Here is a 25,707-nt window from a genome sequence, read left to right as displayed (position 1 = left end):
GACTAAGTCAGAAAGGCTCTATTTAGGGATGTCCATATTCCCTTGGGAAGATTGAAATGGTGGCCTGTTGTTGAACCTATTCTGGTTCCTTTCACGTTGATTGTTGTTGAAGACTTGCTGAGGCTTCTGTTGATCCCTCCATGAAAGGTTAGGATGGTTCCTCCATGAAGGATTGTAGGTGTTTCCATAGGGTTCTTGCATGTAATTCACCTCCTCCATCATGGGTTGCTCAGGATCATAAGCTTCTCCTTCAGCGTGACAGATTTCATAACCAGCGAATTCTGGGCTATTTCCGGCCCAGTTTTAAGCCCAGAAAACACAAATTAAGAGCTGCAAAGTGGAGGAATGAAAGAAGACTCATAATTCACACTTTTCATAATTTAGATATAGTTTTTAGAAAGAGAGGCTCTCTCCTCTCTCTTAGGATTTAGAATAAGGATTTTTAGAAATTAGGATTTATTTCTTCTTCATCACAGGTTCAATGGAAGCGCTATCCGCGCGAACGCGTCACTCACGCGCTCGCATCGCCTGCGCCGCACAGCTTATCCAACACAGCAAAATATCTTATCTTTTTTTCCCCAAATTTAAATCTTTTTCTTTCCCCTTTCTTAATTCTTTCTTCTTCCTCCTTTACTTTCTTCTATTATCTCCACTCTTCGTCTTATTCATTCTTTTTCTTCTTCTCTCTTTACTCTCTTCTTTCTCTTCTTCTCCCTTTCTTTTCTATATTTGCTGTTTTACATTGGTGTTACAATCTTTTTACTCATCTGTTGCATATCTCCTGCATTATTTTAGGTGCTTCTTAACTTGTTGCTATTTAGTTGACATGCCATGTGCTTCCATTATTTTTTCACTTGCATGTTGTAGCTACCATATAATTGAGACCTTCACTATTTGGCATTAACCCACCCAGACCTTATTTATTTTCTTATCTTTATTTCTGGGTTACTTTTTCTTCTTTTTTCTTTTCTTTCAGGCTGGCCACCAAGAGGGAAAAAGACGAGTTTCTAACTGGAACAATGAACAAGTCTACCGCACAATCTTTGGAGAAAAGCATCAGTTGGAGCAACCCGTCCACCTGCACATCTCAGCATGCACCGAGGACGGTGCAATCTTTAAGTGTGGGGAGGTCGATACCGATCTCCACGGGTTAGTATTCTCTTCTCAACACCAATAGTCTATCTTCTTTGCATGTTCATTGTTGCATAGCATAATAGATTGCATGTGTAGTTGATTGTTTGCATTTAAGTCCTACTTGGTTGAAAAATAATAAGTTTCTTTTTAAGACCCTATTTTTGAAAAATTTCACTACTTTAAATTAAAAAAATTAAAATTAAAATTTTCTATATGTTAAATTTGTTTGAAGATTGTAAATTGGAACATGGTTTTTGAGGTAAAGAACACACAACGTGAGATTTTGAGCTTAATTGCATGGTTACATTATTTAACCATAATATTTTATTCTTGTGTGTTTTCTTCTCTATAATTGCAATCTTTGCTTTGTTCCAATCTATATGTCCACTATTTAGTGTATTTACATGCTTGCATATGATTGAGGCCATTACTTGTTTTTGCTCACTTATCCCAAATAAGCCTACCCTTTTATGTCACCCTTGTTAGCCACTTTGAGCTTTTTAATCCCCTTCTGTTCTATAACCACACCACTAGCCTTAAGCAGAAAAATAAATTAAATATCCCAATTGAATCTTTGGTTAGCTTAAGATAGAGGTTGTGCATCAACTAAGTGTGGAAAAACTATGGGAACATGGGTTAATAAGGGAATGCATCATGTTTCTAATTCTGAATATTGGGAAATTTGGGTATCTACTCATGTAAAACAGAAAATTAAAAATTCCATATGCATTGATATGTTATTTTAGTTTTTATGTCTCTATAAAAAAAGAGAAAAAAAGAAAAAAATATATAATATAAATAAATAAAAAAAGGGACAATATTACCCCAATGTTAAGTTAATAAAAGATAATGCATATGTGACACAAATTAAAAGAAAAGTTGATACATGAGTATGTGATACAAAAGTGGGAATTATGGGTAGCTAGGCATGATTTTAGAAGTTACATAGAATGTATGTAAGTTAGGTGATAGCCCAGGTTACTCAAAGATTCAATTTATAGCTCACTTAGCCATACATATATCCTCACCCTTGCCTTGGCCCCATTACAACCTTGAAAAGACCTCATGATGTTTGCATTGGTACATTAAACATTAGTTGATTGGTTAGGTGAAGAACAAAGTTTTAGAAAGCATGATTAGAGAAGAATAGAGTGATTGACCCTAGACACTTGAGAGATTAGAGTGCATATACACTATCAGTGAGGGTTCAATGCTTGATTCTGTGTTCCCTGCTTTCATAAGCTATCTTCTTACAAGTTTACTTGTCTTTTACTGTATGATTTGAATTAGTGGAATTTAATTCATGTTTGTCTTGGAGAATTTATTTACTTTTTAACCAAGTAGGTAGAAATATTTTGCATGTAGTTGCATTCATATAGATAGGTTGCATTTCTTACATTCTATCATTCCTCTTCACTTTTTTATAGCTTCTCTTGAGCTTAGTATGAGGACATGCTAATGTTTAAGTGTGGGGAGGTTGATAAACCACTATTTTATGGTTATCTTGTGCTCAATTGAGTGGTTTTTATCAAGCCTTTGCCCACTTATTCATATGATTTGCATGGTTTTACATTCTCCTTCCTGATTTTGTGCTATAATTGAAAACATGCTTCTTTGGTCTTAATTTTGCTATGTTTAATCCTCTCTTATTACCATTCGATGCCTTGATATGTGTGTTAAGTGATTTCAGAGATTACAGGGTAGGAATGGCTTAGAGGATGGAAAGGAAGCATGCAAAAGTTGAAGGAATACAAGAAGTTGAAGAAATTGCTAAGCTGTCAGCCTGACCTCTTCGCACTCAAATGGTCATAACTTGAGCTACAGAGGTCCAAACGATGCGGTTTTAGTTTCGTTAGAAAGTTAACGTCCGGGGCTTCGATTTGATATATAATTTACTATAATGGCCGTACAGGTAGGCGACGCGAACGCGCACTTCACGCGGATGCATTGCATCTGCAAAAATCAGCGTGGCCGATTTCATAACCAGCGAATTCTGGGCTATTTCAGGCCCAATTTTAAGCCCAGAAAACACAGATTAAAGGCTACAAAGTGAAAGAATAAAAGGAGACTCATAATTCACACTTTTCATAATTTAGATGTAGTTTTTAGAGAGAGAGGCTCTCTCCTCTCTCTTAGGATTTAGGATTAGGATTTTTAGAAATTAGGATTTATTTCTTTTTCATCACAGGTTCATATTCTTTTTACTTTATATTTTTCTTCCACTTTTAGATACTCTAATGCTTTTATTTGTATTTGACTTATATTGCCCAATTGGCTTATGAACTTTTCCATGTTAGATTTGACTGCTTTTATTAATGCAATTGAGGTATTTCAGATTTATGCTTACTTTATTCTATTTATGATGTCTTCAATTTAATTTAGAATTTTCCCTTTTGGCTCTAGTTAAGTAATTGGTGACGCTTGAGTTATCAAATAAAGCAGTGGTTGAAATTGGCAGATCGCTTTAAAGCTAGTCTTCCCACAGGGATTGACTAGGACTTGAGGATCAAACTAATTATTCCACTTGACTTTCCTTTGCTGTAGTAAAGGTTAACTAAGTGGGATTAAAATCCAATTCTCATCACAATTGATAAGGATAGGACTTCCAGTTCTAATACCTTGCCAAAAGTTTATTTTATTATTACTATTTTAATTTTACTTGTCATTTAACATACTTCTTCCTTACTTTCAAAATCCCCAATTTACAAAACTCATAACCAATAATAAGAACATACCTCCCTGCAATTCCTTGAGAAGACGACCTGAGATTCAAATACTTCAATTATCAATTTATTTAGGGGTTTGTTACTTGTGACAACCAAAACGTTTGTAAGAAAGGACTTTTGTTGGTTTAGAAGCTATACTTGCAACGGAAATTTATTCTGAATTCTAGACCACGCAAAAGTTCCTCTCTTCAGTGATCCACCAGCAGAGTTATCCAGTGACATCTTGGATATCTCAGAAAGGCCATCATAGAATATGTCTAATGTGGTCCAATCTGATATCATGTTGGGAGGGCATCTTCTAATAAGTTGCTTGTACCTCTCCCAAGCTTCACAAAGGGATTTACCATCTTTTTGTCTAAAGGTTTGAACTTCCACTCTAAGTTTGCTCAACTTTTAAGGTGGAACGAACTTGGTCAAGAATGCATTGACCACCTTCTCCCATGTGTTAAAACTCTCTTTAGGTTGCGAATCTAACCACACTCTAGCTCTGTCTTTTACAGCAAAAGAAAAGAGCATGAATTTATAGACCTCGGGACTTACTCCATTGGTCTTGATTGTGTCACATCTATGCAAGAAGTCAGATATGAATTTATTTGGATCTTCTTGTGGATGTCCATAGTACTGGCAGTTCTGTTGAACTAAGGTAACCAGTTGAAGTTTTAGCTCAAAGTTGTTAGCACTGATGGCAGGAATTGATATGCTGTGCCCATAAAAGTCTGAATTGGGTGCAGTATAGGCTCCAAGAACCTTTCTTTGTTCTCCTCCACCATTAGCATTATTTGCCATGTCTGTATTTCTTGTCTCTTGTTCGAATATCTCTGTGAGATTTCCTCCGGAGTGTTGTGCACTAAGGCACCTCCTTAGAGTTTTCTCAGGCTCAAGATCAAGATTAAAGAGGGGTTCTTTATCCCTATTCCTACTCATAAACAAGAAATGGTAAACAAAAAGGAAGAAGAATGGGAGCACATTGTTCAAGAACAGAGGACTCCCTGTGAGATGTGAAGAAGAAAGAAGAATGAAGATGGAGAAGAGAGAAGAAGAATTCGCATAAAGAAGGGAGAGAGAATTTGAAAATTAAAAGAAAAGAGATAAGTAACTAATTAAGAATTAAGATGACTAATTAATTAAAAAGATTTGAAAATTAAATATATGTTTTTCGAAAAAGAAGAGAGAGAAGGAGAGAAGATATTTTCAAAAATAGGAAAGAAGAATTAGTTAGGAAGTTTTGAAAAAGAAGAAAAAGAAAACAAGTAACTAATTAAGAAAGATTTGAAAACAAGATAAGATAAATGATTAGAAAAAGATTTGATTTTAAAATTAGAAAAGATAAGGTAGAAATTGAAAAGATTTGAAAAAGATTTAAAAGAGAGATAAGAATTGAAATCTGATTTTGAAAAAGATTTGATTTTAAATTTTGAAAAAGTCAACAAAATAAGATAAGTTAGGTAAGAAAGATAAGATAAGGAAGTTAAGAAAGATAAGTTTTAAATTAAAAAGATTTGATTTTGAAAATTGAATTTTGAAATAAGATAAGATAAAGGATTGAAAAAGAAGTTAAGAAAGATAAGATTTTGAAATCAACTTTGAAAAGATAGTTTTAAATTTAAAAAGATTTGAAAGTTAAATTTTAAAAGAAAGTTAAGATAAGATAGAATCAAAATTAAAAGAAAAGATTTGAAAATATTTTAAAAAGATATGAATTTAAAATTTGAATCTTGACTTAACTAACAAGAAAACACCAAATTTAGAAATTTTTGAAATTAATTATGTGTGATTTTTGAAAATTATGGTTAAAGATAAAGATAAAATAAAGATATGAAAAAGATATAAAAAAAATATTTGAAAAAGATTTGAAATTGAAATTTAAAAGAAAGATAAGATAGAAAATATTTTTTTTTTGATTTTTTGAAATTAATGAAGAAAGAGAAAAACAACTAAAAGACACCAAACTTAAAAATTTTTAGATCTAAAACACTAAATTTTTGAAAATTGTAAAGAAAAACACAAAAAGACACCAAACTTAAAAATGTTAAGATCCAAACAAGAAGAAAGCCAAGAACAACTTGAAGATCAAGATGAACACCAAGAACAAAATTCGAAAAATTCAAAGGAAACAAGAATACACAAAGGACACCAAATTTAAAATTTGACACTAGACTCAAACAAAAGACACTATTTTTGAAAATTTTTAAAAAGAAGACTCAAGAAATTCGAAAATTCACAAAGAACACAAACAAAAGACTCAGACAAAAAAAAAAGATTAATAAACAAAAGGTTTTTGAAAATTTATTTGAATTTTTTGAAAAAAAAGAAGAAAATAAAAGACTCAAACAAAATAAAAAACAATACCTAATCTAAGCAACAAGATAATCCGTTAGTTTATTCAACTCGAACAATCCCCAGCAACGGCCCAAAAACTTGGTGCACAAATTCCCACACTTCGTACAACTGAATTAACAAGTGTAATGAGTCGTCCAAGTAATACCTGAGCGAGTCAAGGTCGATCCCACGAGGATTGTCGGCTTGAATCAAGCAGTCGTTATCTTGTAGATCTTAGTCAAGCGGATAGAAAAGTTGCTTGTTTGTTGGAATGCATAAAAGTAAAATAAAATGGAATTACTATGTTTGATTATAACTAGTAATAAGAGGATGGTTAAGGCCTAGGAGATGCTTTGTTCCCCTGGATCAATTTGGTCTTACTGTCTACTCCAACTGTGAATGATTTCTTCTATGGTAGGCTGTATGTGATCAACGCTGGTTTGAGCATCCGCCAATCTTCCTCCAGTGTTGAACCCCAGGTTTAGTGTGGATCCAGCCTGATTGAGGGTGAAGCTCCTGCAGTTTATTCCCTTTGATGATCCTACTCAAAATGCCACAGACAAGGTCGAATCTTCTGGATCAGAGAATGCTGCGCCTTGGGTTCTAGCCTTTACCACAAAGACTGTAATTTCCCCATACCTCGGCTGAACTGATGTCTCGAGAAGTTTCCAACGAAGTCGTGGATTAGCTGTCTAAGAGATGTATGATCAAGCTAGTGGTTCTTTGTTGTCTGATGAAAGACGCACTCTGAACCCATGTAGAATGAGATAACCTTGTTCTGGTTCAACGCATTCATAAGGATGAAGAACGAAGATACATCTTAGAATAGATAATCAAACACGAATTGGAAATAAAATAGTAGTACTTTTATTAATCCATAAAACTTAGCAGAGCTCCTAGCTTCAACGTAAGAGGTTTAGTGACTCATGCTGATAGAAAATACAATGTGAAACATGAAAGTGGGCAAGGAACCTCTCTAACAATGAGAGCCTTGTTATATTTATACTAATCTAATGACTAAGGATTACATAAAAAGGGTAAAACCGTCTTTTAGTGTGAAAATCCACCTCCAGGGCCCACTTGGTGAGTATTTGGGCTGAGCAAAAGAGTAAGACACGTGCTAGGAGGCCTCTAGGGTGTTGAACGCTGGCTAGGGGTCATTTTTGGGTGTTGGACGCTGGTCTCTGCTCCCTTGGGTGTTGAACACCAGAATAGGGCAGATGGCTGGCGTTGAACGCCAGTTTTGGGCCTTCAATTCTGAAGCAAACTTTGGACTATTATAAATTTCTGGAATGCTTTGGATGTTAGCATTCCATACTTGTTAAGAACGCTCCATTTTGACTTCTGTAGCTCCAGAAAAGCTCTTCCGAGTGCAAGAAGATCAGATCCTGACAGCATCTGCAGCACTTTCTTTGCCTCTAAATCAGACTTTTGCTCCAGCTCCTCAATTTCAGCCAGAAAATACTTGAAATTGCATAAAAACACACAAACTCACAGTAGAATCCAAAAATGTGAATTTTACACTAAAACCTATGAAAATATAATAAAACTTAGATAAAACATACTAAAAACTATATGAAAATGATGTCAAAAAGTGTACAAAATATCCGCTCATCATTCAACAACATTGGATTTTTACTGCCCACTTCTAAAATCATCGCTCTCTGGTCTCAACAGGGATCTTTGTGTAGTGATGAGCAGATAATTTATACGCTTTTTGGCATTATTTTTAGGTAGTTTTTAGTATGATCTAGTTACTTTTAGGGATGTTTTCATTAGTTTTTATGCTAAATTCACATTTCTAGACTTTACTATGAGTTTGTGTATTTTTCTATGATTTCAGGTATTTTCTGGCTGAAATTGAGGGACCTGAGCAAAACTCTGATAGGAGGCTGACAAAGGACTGCTGATGCTGTTGGAATCTGACCTCCCAGCACTCAAAATGGATTTTCTGGAGCTACAGAACTCCAAATGGCATGCTCTTAACGGCTTTGGAAAGTAGACATCCAAAGCTTTCCAGAAATATATAATAGTCCATACTTTATTCGTGATTAGATGACGTAAACTGGCGCTCAACGCCAGTTCCATGTTGCTGTCTGGAGTCAAACACCAGAAACACGTCACGAACCGAAGTTGAACGCCCAAAACATGATACAACTTGGCGTTCAACTGCAAAAGAAGCCTCAGCTCGTGGATAGATCAAGCTCAGCCCAAGCATACACCAAGTGGGCCCTGAAAATGGATTTATGCATCAATTACTTACTCTTGTAAACCCTAGTAGCTAGTCTAGTATAAATAGGATAGTTTACTATTGTATTAGACATCTTTGGACGCCTAGTCCTTAGACCTTCATGGGGGCTGGCCATTCGGCCATGCCTGAACCTCTATCACTTATGTATTTTCAACAGTGGAGTTTCTACACACCATAGATTAAGGGTGTGGAGCTCTGCTGTACCTCAAGTTTTAATGCAATTACTATTATTTTCTATCCAATTCGAGTTATTCCTGTTCTAAGATATTCGTTGCACTTCAACTTGATGAATGTGATGACCTGTGACACTCATCATCATTCTCACCTATGAACGCGTGTGACTGACAACCACTTCCGTTCTACCTTAGACCGGGCGCATATCTCTTGGATTCATTTATCAGAATCTTCATGGTATAAGCTAGAATTGATGGCGGCATTCATGGGAATCCGGAAAGTCTAACCTTGTCTGTGGTATTCCGAGTAGGATTCTAGGATTGAATGACTGTGACGAGCTTCAAACTTCTGAAGGCTGGGCGTTAGTGACAGACGCAAAAGAATCACTGGATTCTATTCCAACCTGATTGAGAACCGACAGATGATTAGTCGTGCTGTGACAGAGCATTTGGACCATTTTCACTGAGAGGATGAGATGTAGCCAATGACAACAGTGATGCCCTACATACAGCTTGCCATGGAAAGGATTAAGGAGGATTGGATGAAAGCAGCAGGAAAGTAGAGATTCAGAAGGAACATAACACCTCCATGCACCTATCCGAAATTCCCACCATTGGATTTCATAAGTAACTTTATTTTTATTTTCTATTTATTTTATTAATCATATTTAAACCAATAATCTCTTAAATTAGTTGAATCCGCCTGACTGAGATTTACAAGATGACCATAGCTTGCTTCATACCAACAACTTCATACCATAGTTTGATCTTGATGTTTTCTTGTTTTGTGTTGTTTGTTGTTTTTCATATGCATTTTTCGTTTGTTAGAGTCCATGCATTAAAGATTTCTAAGTTTGGTTTCTTGCATATTTTCTTTGCATCAAAAAATTGTTCAAAATTATGTTCTTGATGTTCATCATGATCTTCAAAGTGTTCTTGGTGTTCATCTTGACATTCATAGTGTTCTTGCATGCATCATGTGTTTTGGTCCAAAAATTTCATGTTTTGGGTCATGTTTATGTTTTTCTCTCTCCTCATTAAAAATTCAAAAATAAAAAAAATATCTTTTCCTTATTTCCCTCCAAATTTCGAAATTTTGGGTTGACTTGGTCATAAATTTTTAAAAATTAGTTGTTTCTTACAAGTCAAGTCAACTTTTCAATTTTAAAAATCCTATCTTTTCAAATCTTTTTCAAAAATCATATCTTTTTCATTTTTTCTATTTTTCGAAAATTTTGAAAATTATTTTTCAAAATCTCTTTTTCTTAACTTTATTTCATAATTTTCGAAAATTATGCTAACAATTAATATGATTGATTCAAAAATTTGAAGTTTGTTACTTTCTTGTTAAGAAAGGTTCAATCTTTAAATTCTAGAATCTTATCTTTTAATTTCTTGTTAGTTAAGTAATTAATTTTAATTTTAAAAATTAAATCTATCTTATCTTATCTTTTATATCATATCTTTTTCAAAAATTTAATTTCAAATATCTTATCTAACTACTTATCTTCTTATCTTTTCAAATTTGACTTTAATATCTTTTTCAACTAACTATTTGACTTTTTGTTTGTTTCTTATCTTTTTCAAAACCACCTAACTACTCTTTCCTCTCTAATTTTCGAAAATATCTCATCCCTTTTTCAAAAATTCTTTTTAATTAATTAGTTGTTTTAATTTTAATTCTATCTTATCTTTTATTTTCGAAAATCATTTAACTTCTTTTCAAATTTATTTTCGAAATTTCTTCCCTCTCCCCTTCTTCTATTTATTTATTTATTTACTAACACTTCTCTTCACCTCTCTTCATCTCAAATCACTACCCCTACCTATTCATTCTTCTTCACTCCTATTCCCTTTCTTTCTCTACTAACATAAAGGAATCTCTATATTGTGACATAGAGGATTCCTCTCTCTTTTCTTGTTCTCTTCTTCCCTATATAAGCAGGAACAAGGAAAAAGGCACTCATGCTGAAGTTGATCCTGAACCTGAAAGGACTCTGAAGAGGAAATTAAGAGAAGCTAAATTACAACAATCCAGAGACAACCTTTCTGAAATTTTCGAACAAGAAAAGGAGATGGCAGCCGAACCCAACAACAATAATGCAAGGAGGATGCTTGGTGATTTCACTAAACCAACTTTCACATTTGATGGAAGAAGCATCTCCATTCCGGCTATTGGAGCAAACAATTTTGAGCTGAAACCTCAATTAGTTGCTCTAATGCAACAGAACTGCAAGTTTCATGGACTTCCATCTGAAGATCCTTACCAGTTTTTAACTGAGTTCTTGCAGATTTGTGAGACTGTAAAGATGAATAGAGTAGATCCTGAAGTCTACAGGCTCATGCTTTTCCTTTTTGCTGTAAGAGACAGAGCTAGAACATGGTTGGACTCACAACCTAAAGATAGCCTGGACTCTTGGGATAAGCTGGTCACTACCTTCTTGGATAAATTCTTTCCTCCTCACAAGTTGAGCAAGCTTAGAGTGGATGTTCAAACCTTCAAGCAAAAAGATGGTGAATCCCTCTATGAAGCTTGGGAAAGATACAAGCAGATGACCAAAAAGTGTCCTTGTGACATATTTTCAGAATGGACCATATTAGATATATTCTATTATGGTCTGTCTGAGTTCTCTAAAATGTCAATGGACCATTCTGCAGGTGGATCCATTCACTTAAAGAAAATGCCTGCAGAAGCTCAAGAACTTATTGACATGGTTGCAAATAACCAATTCATGTACACTTCTGAGAGGAATTCCGTGAATAATGGGATGCCTCAGAGGAAGGGAGTTCTTGAGATTGATGCTCTGAATGCCATATTGGCTCAGAACAAAGTGTTGACTCAGCAAGTCAACATGATCTCTCAAAGTCTGAATGGATGGCAAAATGCATCCAACAATACTAAAGAAGTAGCTTCTGAAGAAGCTTATGATCCTGAGAACCCTGCAATGGCAGAGGTTAATTACATGGGTGAACCTTATGGAAACACCTATAATTCATCATGGAGAAATCATCCAAATTTCTCATGGAAGGATCAACAAAAGCTTCAACAAGGCTTTAATAATGGTGGAAGAAATAGGCTAAGCAATAACAAGCCTTTTTCATCATCTTCTCAGCAACAGATAGAGAATTCTGAACAGAGCCCCTCTAACTTATCAAACATAGTCTCTGATCTGTCTAAGGCCACTTTAAGTTTCATGAATGAAACAAGATCCTCCATTAGAAATTTGGAGGCACAAGTGGGCCAGCTGAGTAAGAAAATCATTGAAACTCCTCCCAGTATTCTCCCAAGCAATACAGAAGAGAATCCAAAAGGAGAGTGCAAGGCCATTGATGTAATCAATATGGCCGAATGCACAAGGGAGGAGAAGGACAAAAATCCTAGTGAGGAAGACCTCCTGGGACGTCTCTCAAACAAGAAAGAGTTTCCTATTGAGGACCCAAAGGAATCTGAGGCTCATATAGAGACCATAGAGATTCCATTAAACCTCTTTCTACCATTCATGAGCTCTGAAGACCATTCTTCCTCTGAAGAGGATGAAGATGTAACTGGAGAGTAAGTTGCTCAATATCTAGGAGCCATCATGAAGCTGAATGCCAAGTTATTTGGTAATGAGACTTGGGAAGGTGAACCTCCCTTGCTCATTAGTTAACTTGATACATGGGTTCAGCAAACTCTACCTCAAAAGAAACAAGATCCTGGGAAATTCTTAATACCCTATACCATAGGCACCATGACCTTTGAAAAAGCTCTGTGTGACCTAGGGTCAGGCATAAATCTTATGCCACTCTCTGTAATGGAGAAACAAGGGATCATTGAGGTACAACCTGCCTTATTCTCATTACAATTCGCAGACAAGTCAGTAAGACAAGCTTATGGATTAGTAGAGGATGTATTAGTAAAGGTTGAAGGCCTTTACATCCCTGCTGATTTCATAATCTTAGACACTAGGAAGGAAGAGGATGAATGCATCATCCTTGGAAGACCTTTTCTAGCCACAACAGGTGCTGTGATAGATGTTAACAGAGGAGAATTAGTCCTTCGATTGAATGGGGACTACCTTGTGTTTAAAGCTCAAGGACCTTCCTCTGCAACCATGGAGAGGAAGCATGAAAAGCTTCTCTCAGTACAGAGTCAAATAGAGCCCCCACAGTCAAACTCTAAGTTTGGTGTTGGAAGGCCACAACCAAACTCTAAGTTTGGTGTTGAACCCCCACATTTAAACTCTAAGTTTGGTGTTGGGAGGTCCCAACAATGCTCTGAAGATCTGTGAAGCTCCATGAGAGCTCACTGTCAAGCTATTGACATTAAAGAAGCGCTTATTGAGAGGCAATCCAATTTTTATTTATCTAATTTTATTTTTATTTTATTGTTATTTTGTGTTTTATTAGGTTCATGATCATGTGGAGTCACGAAAAAAATACAAAAATTAAGAACAGAATTAAAAACAGTAGAAGAAAAATCACACCCTAGAGGAAGGACTTACTGGCGTTCAACGCCAGAACAGAGCATAGAGCTGGCGCTGAACACCAGAAACAAGCATGGAATTGGTGTTCAACGCCAGAAACATGTTGCACATGGGTGTTGAATGCCCAAAACATGCATCACCTCGGCGTTTAAACGCCAAAATTGTATGCAAAGGCGTTTTACATGCCTAATTGGTGCAGGGATGTAAATCCTTAACACCTCAGGATCTGTAGACCCCACAGGATCCCCACCTACCTCAACTCACCTTCTCCCTTCTTCCCCAAATCACCTTAATCCCTCTTCCCCATCATCTCTTCACCACTCACATCCATCCATCCTTCCCACCCAAACCCACCCTACATGGCCAAAACACAAACATCTCTCCCTCCCCCCCATATCTTCTTCTTCTTTTCTTTCTTCTCTTGCTCGAGGGCGAGCAATATTTTAAGTTTGGTGTGGTAAAAGCATAGCTTTTTGTTTTTCCATAACCATTGATGACACATAAGGCCAGAGAAACCTCAAAAAAAAAGGATAAAAGGGAAGACAAAAGCTTCCACCTCTGAGTCTTGGGAGATGGAAAGATTCATCTAAAGGGTCTATATCTCAGTGGTAGAACATTTGACTGCAAATCAAGAGATCCCTGAGATACCTCAGGGGATAAATTTTCCTCCATACAATTATTGGGAGCAACTAAGGATAAAAGCACCAAAATCACTAAGGATCATGCAACAGAGGCAAGGAAGAGACATAAAGGAGCTCAAAAAGCACCATTGGTCCTTCAAGAAGACACCACCCTCACTAAGGTGGACTCATTCCTTAACCTCCTTGCTCTTATCTTTCTGTTTTTCGATTTTTATGCTTATTATGTCATCTATGTTTTGTGTCTCTACTTCATGATCATTAGTGTTTAGTAACTATGTCTTAAAGTTATAAATAAATTCCATGAATCCTTCACCTCTCTTAAAAGAAAAATGTTTCTAATTCAAAAGAACAAGAAGTACATAAATTTTGAAATTATCCTTGAATTTAGTTTAATTATATTGATGTGGTGATAATACTTTTTGTTTTCTGAATGAATGCTTGAACAGTGCATAATTTTGATCTTGTTGTTTATGAATGTTAAAATTTTTGGCTCTTGAAAGAATGATGAACAAAGAGAATGTTATTGACAATCTGAAAAATCATGAAAATTGATTCTTGAAAGCAAGAAAAAGCAGTGAAAAAGCAAAAGCTTGCAGAAAAAAAATTGAGAAAAAAATAGAAAGAAAAAGAAAAAGCAAGCAGAAAAAGCCAATAGCCCTTAAAACCAAAAGGCAAGGGTAAAAAGGATCCAAGGCTTTGAGCATCAATGGATAGGAAGGCCTAAGGAAATAAATCCAGGCCTAAGCGGCTAAATCAAGCTGTCCCTAACCATGTGCTTGTGTCATGAAGGTCCAAGTGAAAAGCTTGAGACTGAGTGGTTAAAGTCGTGATCCAAGGCAAAAAGAGTGTGCTTAAGAGCTCTGGACACCTCTAACTCGGGACTCTAGCAAAGCTGAGTCACAATCTGAAAAGGTTCACCCAGTCATGTGTCTGTGGCATTTATGTATCCGGTGGTAATACTGGAAAACAAAGTGCTTAGGGCCACGACAAAGACTCATAAAAGTAGTTGTGTTCAAGAATCAACATACTTAACTAGGAGAATCAATAACACTATCTGAAATTCTAAATTCCTATAGAAGCCAATCATTCTAAACTTCAAAGGAAAAAGTGAGATGCCAAAACTGTTCAGAAGCAAAAAGCTACAAGTCCCGCTCATCTAATTAGAATTAATATTCATTGATATTTTGAGATTTATAGTATATTCTCTTTTTTTTATCCTAATTGATTTTTAGTTGCTTGGGGACAAGCAACAATTTAAGTTTGGTGTTGTGATGAGCGGATAATTTATATGCTTTTTGGCATTATTTTTAGGTAGTTTTTAGTATGATCTAGTTACTTTTAGAGATGTTTTCATTAGTTTTTATGCTAAATTCACATTTCTGGACTTTACTATGAGTTTGTGTGTTTTTCTATGATTTCAAGAATTTTCTGGCTGAAATTGAGGGACCTGAGCAAAACTCTGATAGGAGGCTGACAAAGGATTGCTGATGCTGTTGGAATCTGACCTCCCTTCACTCAAAATAAATTTTCTGGAGCTACAGAACTCCAAATGGCGTGCTCTCAATGGCGTTGGAACGTAGACATCCAGAGCTTTCCAGCAATATATAATAGTCCATACTTTATTCGTGATTAGATGACGTAAACTGGCGCTCAACGCTAGTTCCATGTTGCTGTCTGGAGTCAAACGCCAGAAGCACGTCACGAACCGGAGTTGAACGCCCAAAACACGATACAACTTGGCGTTCAACTCCAAAAGAAGCCTCAGCTCGTGGATAGATCAAGCGCAGCCCAAACATACATCAAGTGGGCCCTGGAAATGGATTTATGCATCAATTACTTACTCCTGTAAACCCTAGTAGCTAGTCTAGTATAAATAGGATAGTTTACTATTGTATTAGACATCTCTGGACGCCTAGTCCTTAGACCTTCATGGGGGCTGGCCATTCGGCCATGCCTGAACCTCTATCACTTATGTATTTTCAACAGTGGAGTTTCTACACACCATAGATTAAGGGTGTGGAGCTCTACTGTACCTCAAGTTTTAATGCAATTACTATTATTTTCTATCCAATTCGATTTATTCCTGTTCTAAGATATTTGTTGCACTTCAACTTGATGAATGTGATGATCCGTGACACTCATCATCATTCTCACCTATGAACGCGCGTGACTGACAACCACTTCCGTTCTACCTTAGACCGGGCGCATATCTCTTGGATTCATTAATCAGAATCTTCGTGGTATAAGCTAGAATTGATGGCGGCATTCATGGGAATCCGGAAAGTCTAACCTTGTCTATGGTATTTCGAGTAGGATTCCAGGATTGAATGACTGTGACGAGCTTCAAACTCCTGAAGGCTGGGCGTTAGTGACAGACGCAAAAGAATCACTGGATTCTATTCCAACCTGATTGAGAACCGACAGATGATTAGTCGTGCTGTGACAGAGCATTTGGACCATTTTCACTGAGAGGATGGGATGTAGCCATTGACAACAGTGATGTCCTACATACAGCTTGCCATGGAAAGGATTAAGGAGGATTGCATGAAAGCAACAGGAAAGCAGATATTCAGAAGGAACACAACACCTCCATGCACCTATCCGAAATTCCCACCATTGGATTTCATGAGTAACTTTATCTTTATTTTCTATTTATTTTATTAATCATATTTAAACCAATAATCTCTTAAATTAGTTGAATCCACCTGATTGGGATTTACAAGATGACCATAGCTTGTTTCATACCAACAATCTCCGTGGGATCGACCCTTACTCACGTAAGGTATTACTTGGACGACCCAGTGCACTTGCTGGTTAGTTGTGCGAAGTTGTGAATTAAATTTTAGACACCATCATATTGAGCACCAAGTTTTTGGAGCCATTATCGGGGAATTAATTCCATACAACAATAAAGATGAATCACAATTTCGTGCACCATGTAGCTCGGTTATGGATTGTCGTGCTTGGACTTAATCATATTGGAAATCTCCTGTGTACATGCATTGTTGTTTCGTGCAAACCTATCAATGAAAATCTTATGATTAGCAAACACATAAAAACGCATAAAATTAACAAATTCAAAATAGACTGCAGATAAAAGACATTAAAATAGCATGTACTCATGCCTGCATGCCATCAGGCCAAATCCTCATCCATATAACGGGCGGTGGTAGAGGGGCATCTGGATGGGATGCATTAGAGGAATTATCCACCTCGGGTTCTATCGCTAGAGTTGCAGGGGATAGAGGAGCCATAACAGAAGGAGCTACGTAGTTGAGATTCGGGACTATGATGAACTACTGGTTCGTTCGACCCGCCTGTGACGTCACAGAGGTCGACGGGGTAGTCGAGGTAGATGGCAATGACTGAAAAGTCCTTGTGGTGCCACCGGTAGTGGAAACCTTCCCTCTACGACGACCACGAGACCGACTTGTGACACTTCTGCTACCTGTCATCATGTCTACAAAGAGAATACCAATTAACATTAATCAACATACATACAACCCAAATCCTTCAATAATTATATTGTTTCAGAAAAATTTTGAGATAGCCTCCCTTAAAATTGGACATATATCCACCTTTATGGTTTTCACAAATCGAACAAACCTCAATCCACAATATTACTCAAAACTCAATTAAATTCACAATATTTTTAGCAAAATGTATTAACTTCATAATATATCACTTCATCTTTATATATAATAGCTTCATATTTTCTCTGCATTCATATAGATTAACATAATGAATACTCAATTAGAACTAATCTTTTACGTTCTCATTAATTTATAGAAGTGATTACATTGCATAAATTGCAAGATACAACTACTAACACAAACAACATATGTTGAATCATTACTACAATAAAATGGTATAAACTTAAGCCTTAAAGAAACAAAATTTACTTTACATCAAATTCAAGCTACTGCTACTACTTCTTCCTACTTATTAACACAAACAACAAGAACAAGAATAATAGATTCAGCCTAACAGCAATAATGATGATATCCTTTTTTTATTGACACTGATTTATTTTCATTTTTTAGCTAGATTGTTGGATTGTTCAATGCATCCCTCCAATAGTATCAAAAAATTATATGGAGCATGAATTTGGACACAAAAATAAAACAAGATAATCACTACATTGACAAGTACATAATTCAATAAAAGACCAAGCATAAAATGAATAAGAAAATATTGGAACTCACTATTTGCAGCTAGAGAGAGAGAGAGAGCACATAATTTGCTACTTGATCGAGGGGAGTCACAGCTGATGGAATGGGAGAGAAAGAGTCGCAGCTGACGGAGGGGAGAGGAGGAAGGGGCTGGTTTCGGTGATAGGGAGAGCAGGCGGCGAAAAGAGGCACCAGCAACGGCGGGGCTGACGGAGCGGCAGGGAGAGGATATGGTTAGAGAGAGAGTGGGAGAAGAGAGGTTAGAGAGAGAGAGGGGGGATTTTGAAATTAAATGGGGTGAGAGTTAGCGCTTCGGATTTTAGGGCTCGTTATTGTCAGATTTATTGACGATAAATCCGACGATAATGCATTATGGGTCAACAAAATACAGTGTTTTATTAATTAGGTTTAGTAGTGGAAAAATCTGCTGGTAAATCTCACGCCTATTTTTTTCGTTTTTCTCCAATTATTACCGGTGCATTTACCGTCAGAAGTGTAAATCTGTTGGTAATTACTTGACCCAATGAATTTCACACCAAAATAGTCAATAAGACAGCCTTGTTCAATTTATTTTTCCTTTTTCTTCTCCCCTTTTTGTTATCAAGGAGGGAAACCTACAAAAAATAAGATCACCAAGCAAACTCATATATCAACCAGTTAAGCAACATAAATAATCTAAACTATTACAGTTATAAAAAAAACAGTTATAGAAACAGTATTCAGTAGCTAGAACACAGCCAAAAGAGAATGTCAATCGTAACTAGAAATAACAACAAACTATAGATCTTGCATCAGCAGAGGGAGACAAAGACTAAGCATCAGAATCCTCATTTTCAGTACCCAAAACATCTTCCTCTTGCTCAAATAACACTTGATCCTCATCCAGTGAATCAAGGTACTTTAGAAGTACCTCAACTCTGTCCTAAGCTTTTAGCAAGGATTTCTCTTTTTGAAGTTCAAGTTTGCGTGTTTGTTTGCTGGAGTAGACCTTCTGTTTGGTCATATTTACAAACTCCTGAAGTACATCTTTGACTACTCCATTGATAAAGTATTTGTGAGAGCTAGAGGTGCCAGCAACTGAATGTGGAGGAAGACTTTCGTCTGCACTTTCTTCCATAATTGGATTCTTAGTGGCCTTAGTGCCTTTTCCTTTGGTTGGTTTCACTGCACTGCCACCTTTAAAGGATGAAATTTTGTTCTCTATAGCCTCATTACTTAGGTCAATAGAAAAATGCTCAAAAACACATGTTAAAAATATTCCATAAGGTAGAAAGACATTTTTATCGCTTGTCACACAGTCAATCATGTGGCGGATCATGAGATATGCGAATGAAATAGGAGAAAAATTTAAGATTGCATAAAGAACCATGGTGTCACAGATGGTAACCCTTTGGTAGGAGCCTCTTTGAGGTAGAATGATGTGGGTAATGATGCGGTAAAACTGGGTTCTAGTCAAACCTAAAGCTCTATGTGTTGGTGTCATACCGTCCTTGAAAAATTCTCACATATGTTAGCCAGGGCATCCTTATGTGATATGCCCAGATTGTTGTCTCACTTACCAAATATGAAGGCTTTCACCCCAATATCATCATAATCAAGAACATCACTTATGGATTCTTTGTTTAAATTATTTGATGGCCCTTAACATATGAGTGAATGTCTCCTTCATGATTGGTGCACGAAATTGTGATCATCAATGGCGCCATCAACATGGTACGCTCAATTGCAATCTCAACTCTTTATCACAACTTCGCACAACTAACCAGCAAGTGCACTGGGTCGTCCAAGTAATAAACCTTACGCGAGTAAGGGTCGATCCCATGGAGATTGTTGGTATGAAGCAAGCTATGGTCATCTTGTAAATCTCAGTCAGGTGGATTCAAATGGTTATGGAGGATTGATAATTAAAAGATGAATAAAACATAAAATAGAGATAGAGATACTTACGTAATTCATTGGTGAGAATTTCAGATAAGCGTATAGATATGCTTTGTCCCTTCCGTCTCTCTGCTTTCCTACTGTCTTCATCCAATCCTTCTTACTCCTTTCCATGGCAAGCTGTATGTTAGGCATCACTGTTGTCAATGGCTACAGTCTCGTCCTCTCAGTGAAAATGTTCAACGCGCTCTGTCACAGTATGGCTATTCAACTGTCGGTTCTCAATCATGTCGGAATAGAATCCAGTGATTGTTTTGCGTCTGTCACTAATGCCCCACAATCGCGAGTTTGAAGCTCGTCACAGTCATTCAATCCTTGAATCCTACTCAGAATACCACAAACAAGGTTTAGACCTTCTGGATTCTCAAGAATGGCCGCCAATGGATTCTAGCTTATACCACAAAGATTCTGATTAATGAATCCAAGAGATATCCACTCAAGCCTTGTTTGCATGTAGAACGGAAGTGGTTGTCAGGCACACGTTCATAAGTGAGAATGATGATGAGCGTCACATAATCATCACATTCATCAAGTTCTTGGGTGTGAATGAATATCTTAGAACAAGAATAAGCTGAATTGAATGGAAAATAGTAATAATTGCATTGATACTCGAGGTACAACAGAGCTCCACATCTTAATCTATGGTGTGTAGAAACTTCACGTTGAAAATACATAAGAACAAGGTCTAGGCATGGCCGAGAGGCCAGCCCCCATGATCTAAGAACTAGACGTCCAAAGATGATCCGAAGATCTAAAGTGATCCAAAGATGAAAATACAACAGCAAAAGGTCCTATTTATAGAGAACTAGTAGCTTAGGGTTTACAAAAATGAGTAAATGACGTAAAAATCCACTTCCGGGCCCACTTGGTGTGTGCCTGGGTTGAGCGTTGAAGCTTTCATGTGTAGAGACTTTTCTTGGAGTTAAACACCAGCTTTTGTGCCAGTTTGGGCATTTAACTCCCACTTTTGTGCCAGTTCCGGTGTTTAACGCTGGGAATTCTTGAGCTGATTTGGAACGCCGGTTTGGGCTATCAAATCTCGAGCGAAGTATGAACTATTATATATTGCTGGAAAGCCCTGGATGTCTACATTTCAACGCAATTAAAAGCGCGCCAATTGAACTTCTGTAGATCCATAAAATCCACTTCGAGTGAGGGAGGTCAGAATCCAACAGCATCTGCAGCCCTTTTCAGCCTCTGAATCAGATTTTTGCTCAGGTCCCTCAATTTTAGCCAGAAAATACCTGAAATCACAGAAAAACACACAAATTCATAGTAAAGTCCAGAAAAGTGAATTTTAAATAAAAACTAATAAAAATATTATAAAAACTAACTAAAACATACTAAAAACAATGCCAAAAAGCGTATAAATTATCCGCTCATCACAACACCAAACTTAAATTGTTGCTTGTCCCCAAGAAATTGAAAATCAAATAGGATAAAAGAAGAGAATATACAATGAATCCCAAAAACATCTATGAAGATCAGTATTAATTAAATGAGCGGGGCTTTTAGCTTTTTGCCTCTGAACAGTTTTGGCATCTCACTTTATCCTTTGAAGTTCAGAATGATTGGCTTCTATAGGAACTCAGAATCTGGATAGTGTTATTGATTCTCCTAGTTAAGTATGATGATTCTTGAACACAGCTACTTTATGAGTCTTGGCCGTGGCCCAAAGCACTCTGTTTTCCAGTATTACCGCCGGATACATCCATGCCACAGACACATAAATGGGTGAACCTTTTCAGATTGTGACTCAGCTTTGCTAGAGTCCCCAATTAGAGGTATCCAGTGTTCTTAAGCACACTCTTTTTGCTTTGGATCACAATTTTAACCGCTCAGTCTCAAGCTTTCACTTGACACCTTCACGCCACAAGCACATGGTTAGGGACAGCTTGGTTTAGCCGTTTAGGCCAGGATGTTAATCCTGTAGGCCCTCTTATCCACTGATGCTCAAAGCCTTGGATCCTTTTTATTATCCTTGCCTTTTGGTTTAAAGGGCTATTGGCTTTTTCTGCTTGCTCTTTTTTTTTTTTGAATTCACTGCTTTTTCTTGCTTCAAGAATCATTTTTATGATTTTTCAGATCCTCAGTAACATGTCTCCTTTTTCATCATTCTTTCAAGAGCCAACAATTTTAACATTCTTGAACAACAAATCAAAAGACATATGCACTATTCAAGCATACATTCAGAAGTCAAAAGTATTGCCACCATATCAAAATAATTAATCTGTTATAAAATTCAAAATTCATGCAATTCTTCTCTTTTTCAATTAAGAACATTTTTCATTTAAGAAAGGTGATGGATTCATAGGACATTCATAACTTTAAGGCATAGACACTAAGACACTAATGTTCATAAGACACAAACATAAATAAAACATAAAGCATAATTTTTGAAAAACAGAAAAATAAAGAACAAGGAGATTAAAGAGCGGGTCCACCTTAGTGATGGCGGCTTGTTCTTCCTCTTGAAGATCTTATGGCGTGCTTGAGCTCCTCAATGTCTCTTCCTTGCCTTTGTTGCTCCTCTCTCATGATTCTTTGATCTTCTCTAATTTCATGGAGGAGGATGGAATGTTCTTGGTGCTCCACCCTTAGTTGTCCCATGTTGGATCTCCGGATATTCACTCTTTTTGAGTTTGAAAGGGACCTCGGGGATCACCTTCTTCATGGCCACAACTTCATAGAAGTGGTCTTGATGCACCCTTGAGATGAATCTCTCCATCTCCCATGACTCGGAGGTGGAAGCTTTTGCCTTCCCTTTCCTCTTTCTAGAGGTATCTCCGGCCTTAGGTGCCATAAATGGTTATGAAAAAACAAAAAGCAATGCTTTTACCACACCAAACTTAGAAGGTTTGCTCGTCCTCGAGCAAAAGAGGAAAGAAAAGAGTAGAAGAAGAAGAAATAGAGGAGATGGAGGGGGCTTTTATGGTTCGGCTGAGGGTGAGAAGTAGTGTTTAGGTTGTGTGAAAATGAAGGAGTTAAGAAGGGTTTATATAGGGGTGGAGAAAGGGGTAGGGTTCGGCCATTATGGGTGGGTTTGGGAGAGAAAGTGGTTTGAATTTGGATGGTGGGGTTTGTGGGGTTTTATGAAGGATGGATGTGAGTGGTGAAGAGAATGGTGGGATTTGATAGGTGAGGGGTTTTTTTTGGGGAAGAGGTATTGAGGTGATTGGTGAATGGGTGAAGAAGAGAGAGAGTGGTGGGGTAGGTGGGGATCCTGTGGGATCCACAGATCCTGAGGTGTCAAGAAAAAGTCATCCCTACACCAAGTGGCGTGCAAAACGCCCTTTCTGCCAATCCTGGCGTTAAACGCCCGGCTGCTGCCCTTTTCCGGCGTTAAACGCCAGTGTCATGCCCATTCCTGGCGTTAAACGCCAGTCTGGTGCCCCTTTCTAGCGTTAAACGCCCAGAATGGTGCCAGACTGGGCGTTAAACGCCCATTTGCTGCCCTTACTGGCGTTTAAACGCCAGCAAATTTTTCCTCCAGGGTGTGCTATTTTTCATTCTCTTTTTTATTCTGTTTTTGCTTTTTCAATTGTTTTTGTGACTTCACATGATCATCAACCTATAGAAAACATAAAATAACAATGGAAAATAGATAAATATAACATTGGGTTGCCTCCCAACAAGCGCTTCTTTAATGTCAGTAGCTTGACAGTGGGCCATCATGGAGCCTCACAGATGTTCAGAGCAATGTTGGAACCTCCCAACACCAAACTTAGAGTTTGAATGTGGGGGTTCAACACCAAACTTAGAATTTGGTTGTGGCCTCCCAACACCAAACTTAGAGTTTGACTGTGGGGGCTCTGTTTGACTCTATTTTGAGAGAAGCTCTTCATGCTTCCTCTCCATGGTTGCAGAGAGATATCCTTGAGCCTTAAACACAAAGGATTCTTCATTCACTTGAATGATCAATTCTCCTCTCTCAACATCAATCACAGCCTTTGCTGTGGCTAGGAAGGGTTTGCTAACGATGATGGATTCATCCATTCACTTCCCAGTCTCTAGGACTATGAAATCAGCAGGGATGTAATGGTCTTCAACCTTTACCAGAACATCCTCTACAAGTCCATAAGCTTGTTTTCTTGAATTGTCTGCCATCTCTAGTGAGATTCTTGCAGCTTGTACCTCAAAGATCCCTAGCTTCTCCATTACATAGAGATGCATGAGGTTTATGCTTGACCCTAGGTCACACAGAGCCTTCTCGAAGGTCATGGTGCCTAATGTATAAGATATTGAGAACTTCCCAGGGTCCTGTCTCTTTTGAGGTAAACTCTGCCTAGTCAAGTTATCCAGTTCTTTGGTGAGCAAAGGGGGTTCATCCTCCCAAGTCTCATTACCAAATAACTTGTCATTTAGCTTCATGATTGCTCCAAGGTACTTAGCAACTTTCTCTTCAGTGACATCTTCGTCCTCTTCAGAGGAAGATTACTCATCAGAGCTCATGAACGGCAGAAGTAATTCCAATGGAATCTCTATGGTCTCAGTGTGAGCCTCAGATTCCCATGATTCCTCATTAGGGAACTCATTAGAGGCCAGTGGATATCCATTGAGGTCTTCCTCGGTGGCGATCACTGATTCTTCCTCCTCTCCAAATTCGGCCATGTTGATGGCCTTACACTCTTCCTTTGGATTCTCTTCTGTATTGCTTGGAAGAGTACTAGGAGGGAGTTCAGTAACTTTCTTACTCAACTGACCCACTTGTGCCTCCAAGTTTCTAATGGAGGACCTTGTTTCAGTCATGAAACTTTGAGTGATTTTGATTAGATCAAAGACCATGGTTGCTAAGTCAGAGTGGCTCTGCTTAGAATTCTCTGGCTGTTGCTGAGAAGATGATGGAAAGGGCTTGCCATTGCTAAATCTGTTTCTTCCACCATTATTGTTGTTGAAACCTTGTTGAGGTCTCTGTTGATCCTTCCATGAGAGATTTAGATGATTTCTCCATGAAGGATTATAGGTGTTTCCATAGGGTTCTCCCATGTAATTCACCTCTTCCATTGATAGATTCTCAGAATCATAAGCTTCTTCTTCAGATGAAGCGTCCTTAGTACTGCTTGGTGCAGCTTGCATTCCAGACAGACTTTGAGAAATCATATTGACTTTCTGAGTCAATATTTTGTTCTGAGCCAATATGGCATTCAGAGTATCAATCTCAAGAACTCTTTTCTTCTGATTCGTCCCATTGTTCACAGGATTCCTTTCAGAAGTGTACATGAATTGGTTATTTGCAACCATTTCAATGAGTTCTTGAGCTTCTGCAGACGTCTTCTTCAGATGAAGAGATCTTGGACAGTTCAGACAGACCATCATAGAAGATACCTATGATGCTCCATTTAGAAAGCATGTTAGAAGGACACTTTCTGATCAATTGTTTGTATCTTTCCCAAGCTTCATAGAGGGATTCACCTTCCTTCTGTCTGAAGGTTTGGACTTCCACTCTAAGCTTACTCAATTTTTGAGGTGGAAAGAACTTTGCCAAGAAGGCATTGACTAGCTTTTCCCTAGAGTTCAGGCTTTCTTTAGGTTGTGAGTCCAACCATATCCTAGCTCTGTCTCTTACAGCAAAAGGGAATAGCATAAGTCTGTAGACCTCAGGTTCAACCCCATTGGTCTTGACAGTGTCACAGATTTGCAAGAATTCAGCTAAAAACTGATGAGGATCTTCCAATGGAAGTCCATGGAACTTGCAATTCTGTTGCATTAGAGAAACTAATTGAGGCTTAAGCTCAAAGTTGTTTGCTCCAATGGCAGGGATAGAGATGCTTCTCCCATAGAAGTCGAGAGTAGGTGCAGTAAAGTCACCCAGCACCTTCCTTGCATTGTTGGCATTGTTGTTGTTTTCGGCTGCCATATCTTCTTCTAGTTTGAAGATTTCTGTTAG

At 37.5% G+C, this 25,707-nt stretch overlaps 3 non-coding genes across 3 annotated transcripts; 2 read left to right on the top strand and 1 right to left on the bottom strand.

The window, feature by feature from the left end:
• Window positions 1-4,135: 4,135 nt before the first annotated feature.
• On the top strand, window positions 4,136-4,244 carry LOC112793996 (small nucleolar RNA R71). The gene has a single exon (XR_003198679.1). It is a non-coding gene; the product is annotated as a small nucleolar RNA R71 (small nucleolar RNA).
• A 6,833-nt stretch (window positions 4,245-11,077) lies between these two features.
• LOC112793085 (small nucleolar RNA R71) lies at window positions 11,078-11,181 on the bottom strand. The gene has a single exon (XR_003197794.1). It is a non-coding gene; the product is annotated as a small nucleolar RNA R71 (small nucleolar RNA).
• Window positions 11,182-25,164: 13,983 nt separating this feature from the next.
• On the top strand, window positions 25,165-25,272 carry LOC112794014 (small nucleolar RNA R71). The gene has a single exon (XR_003198696.1). It is a non-coding gene; the product is annotated as a small nucleolar RNA R71 (small nucleolar RNA).
• The last annotated feature ends 435 nt before the right edge of the window (window positions 25,273-25,707 follow it).

Source organism: Arachis hypogaea, chromosome 3 (assembly GCF_003086295.3).
Source record: "Arachis hypogaea cultivar Tifrunner chromosome 3, arahy.Tifrunner.gnm2.J5K5, whole genome shotgun sequence".
Lineage (NCBI taxonomy): Eukaryota > Viridiplantae > Streptophyta > Magnoliopsida > Fabales > Fabaceae > Arachis > Arachis hypogaea.
Note: the sequence above shows the minus strand (reverse complement) of the source record. Positions and strands in the feature narration are given on the sequence as shown.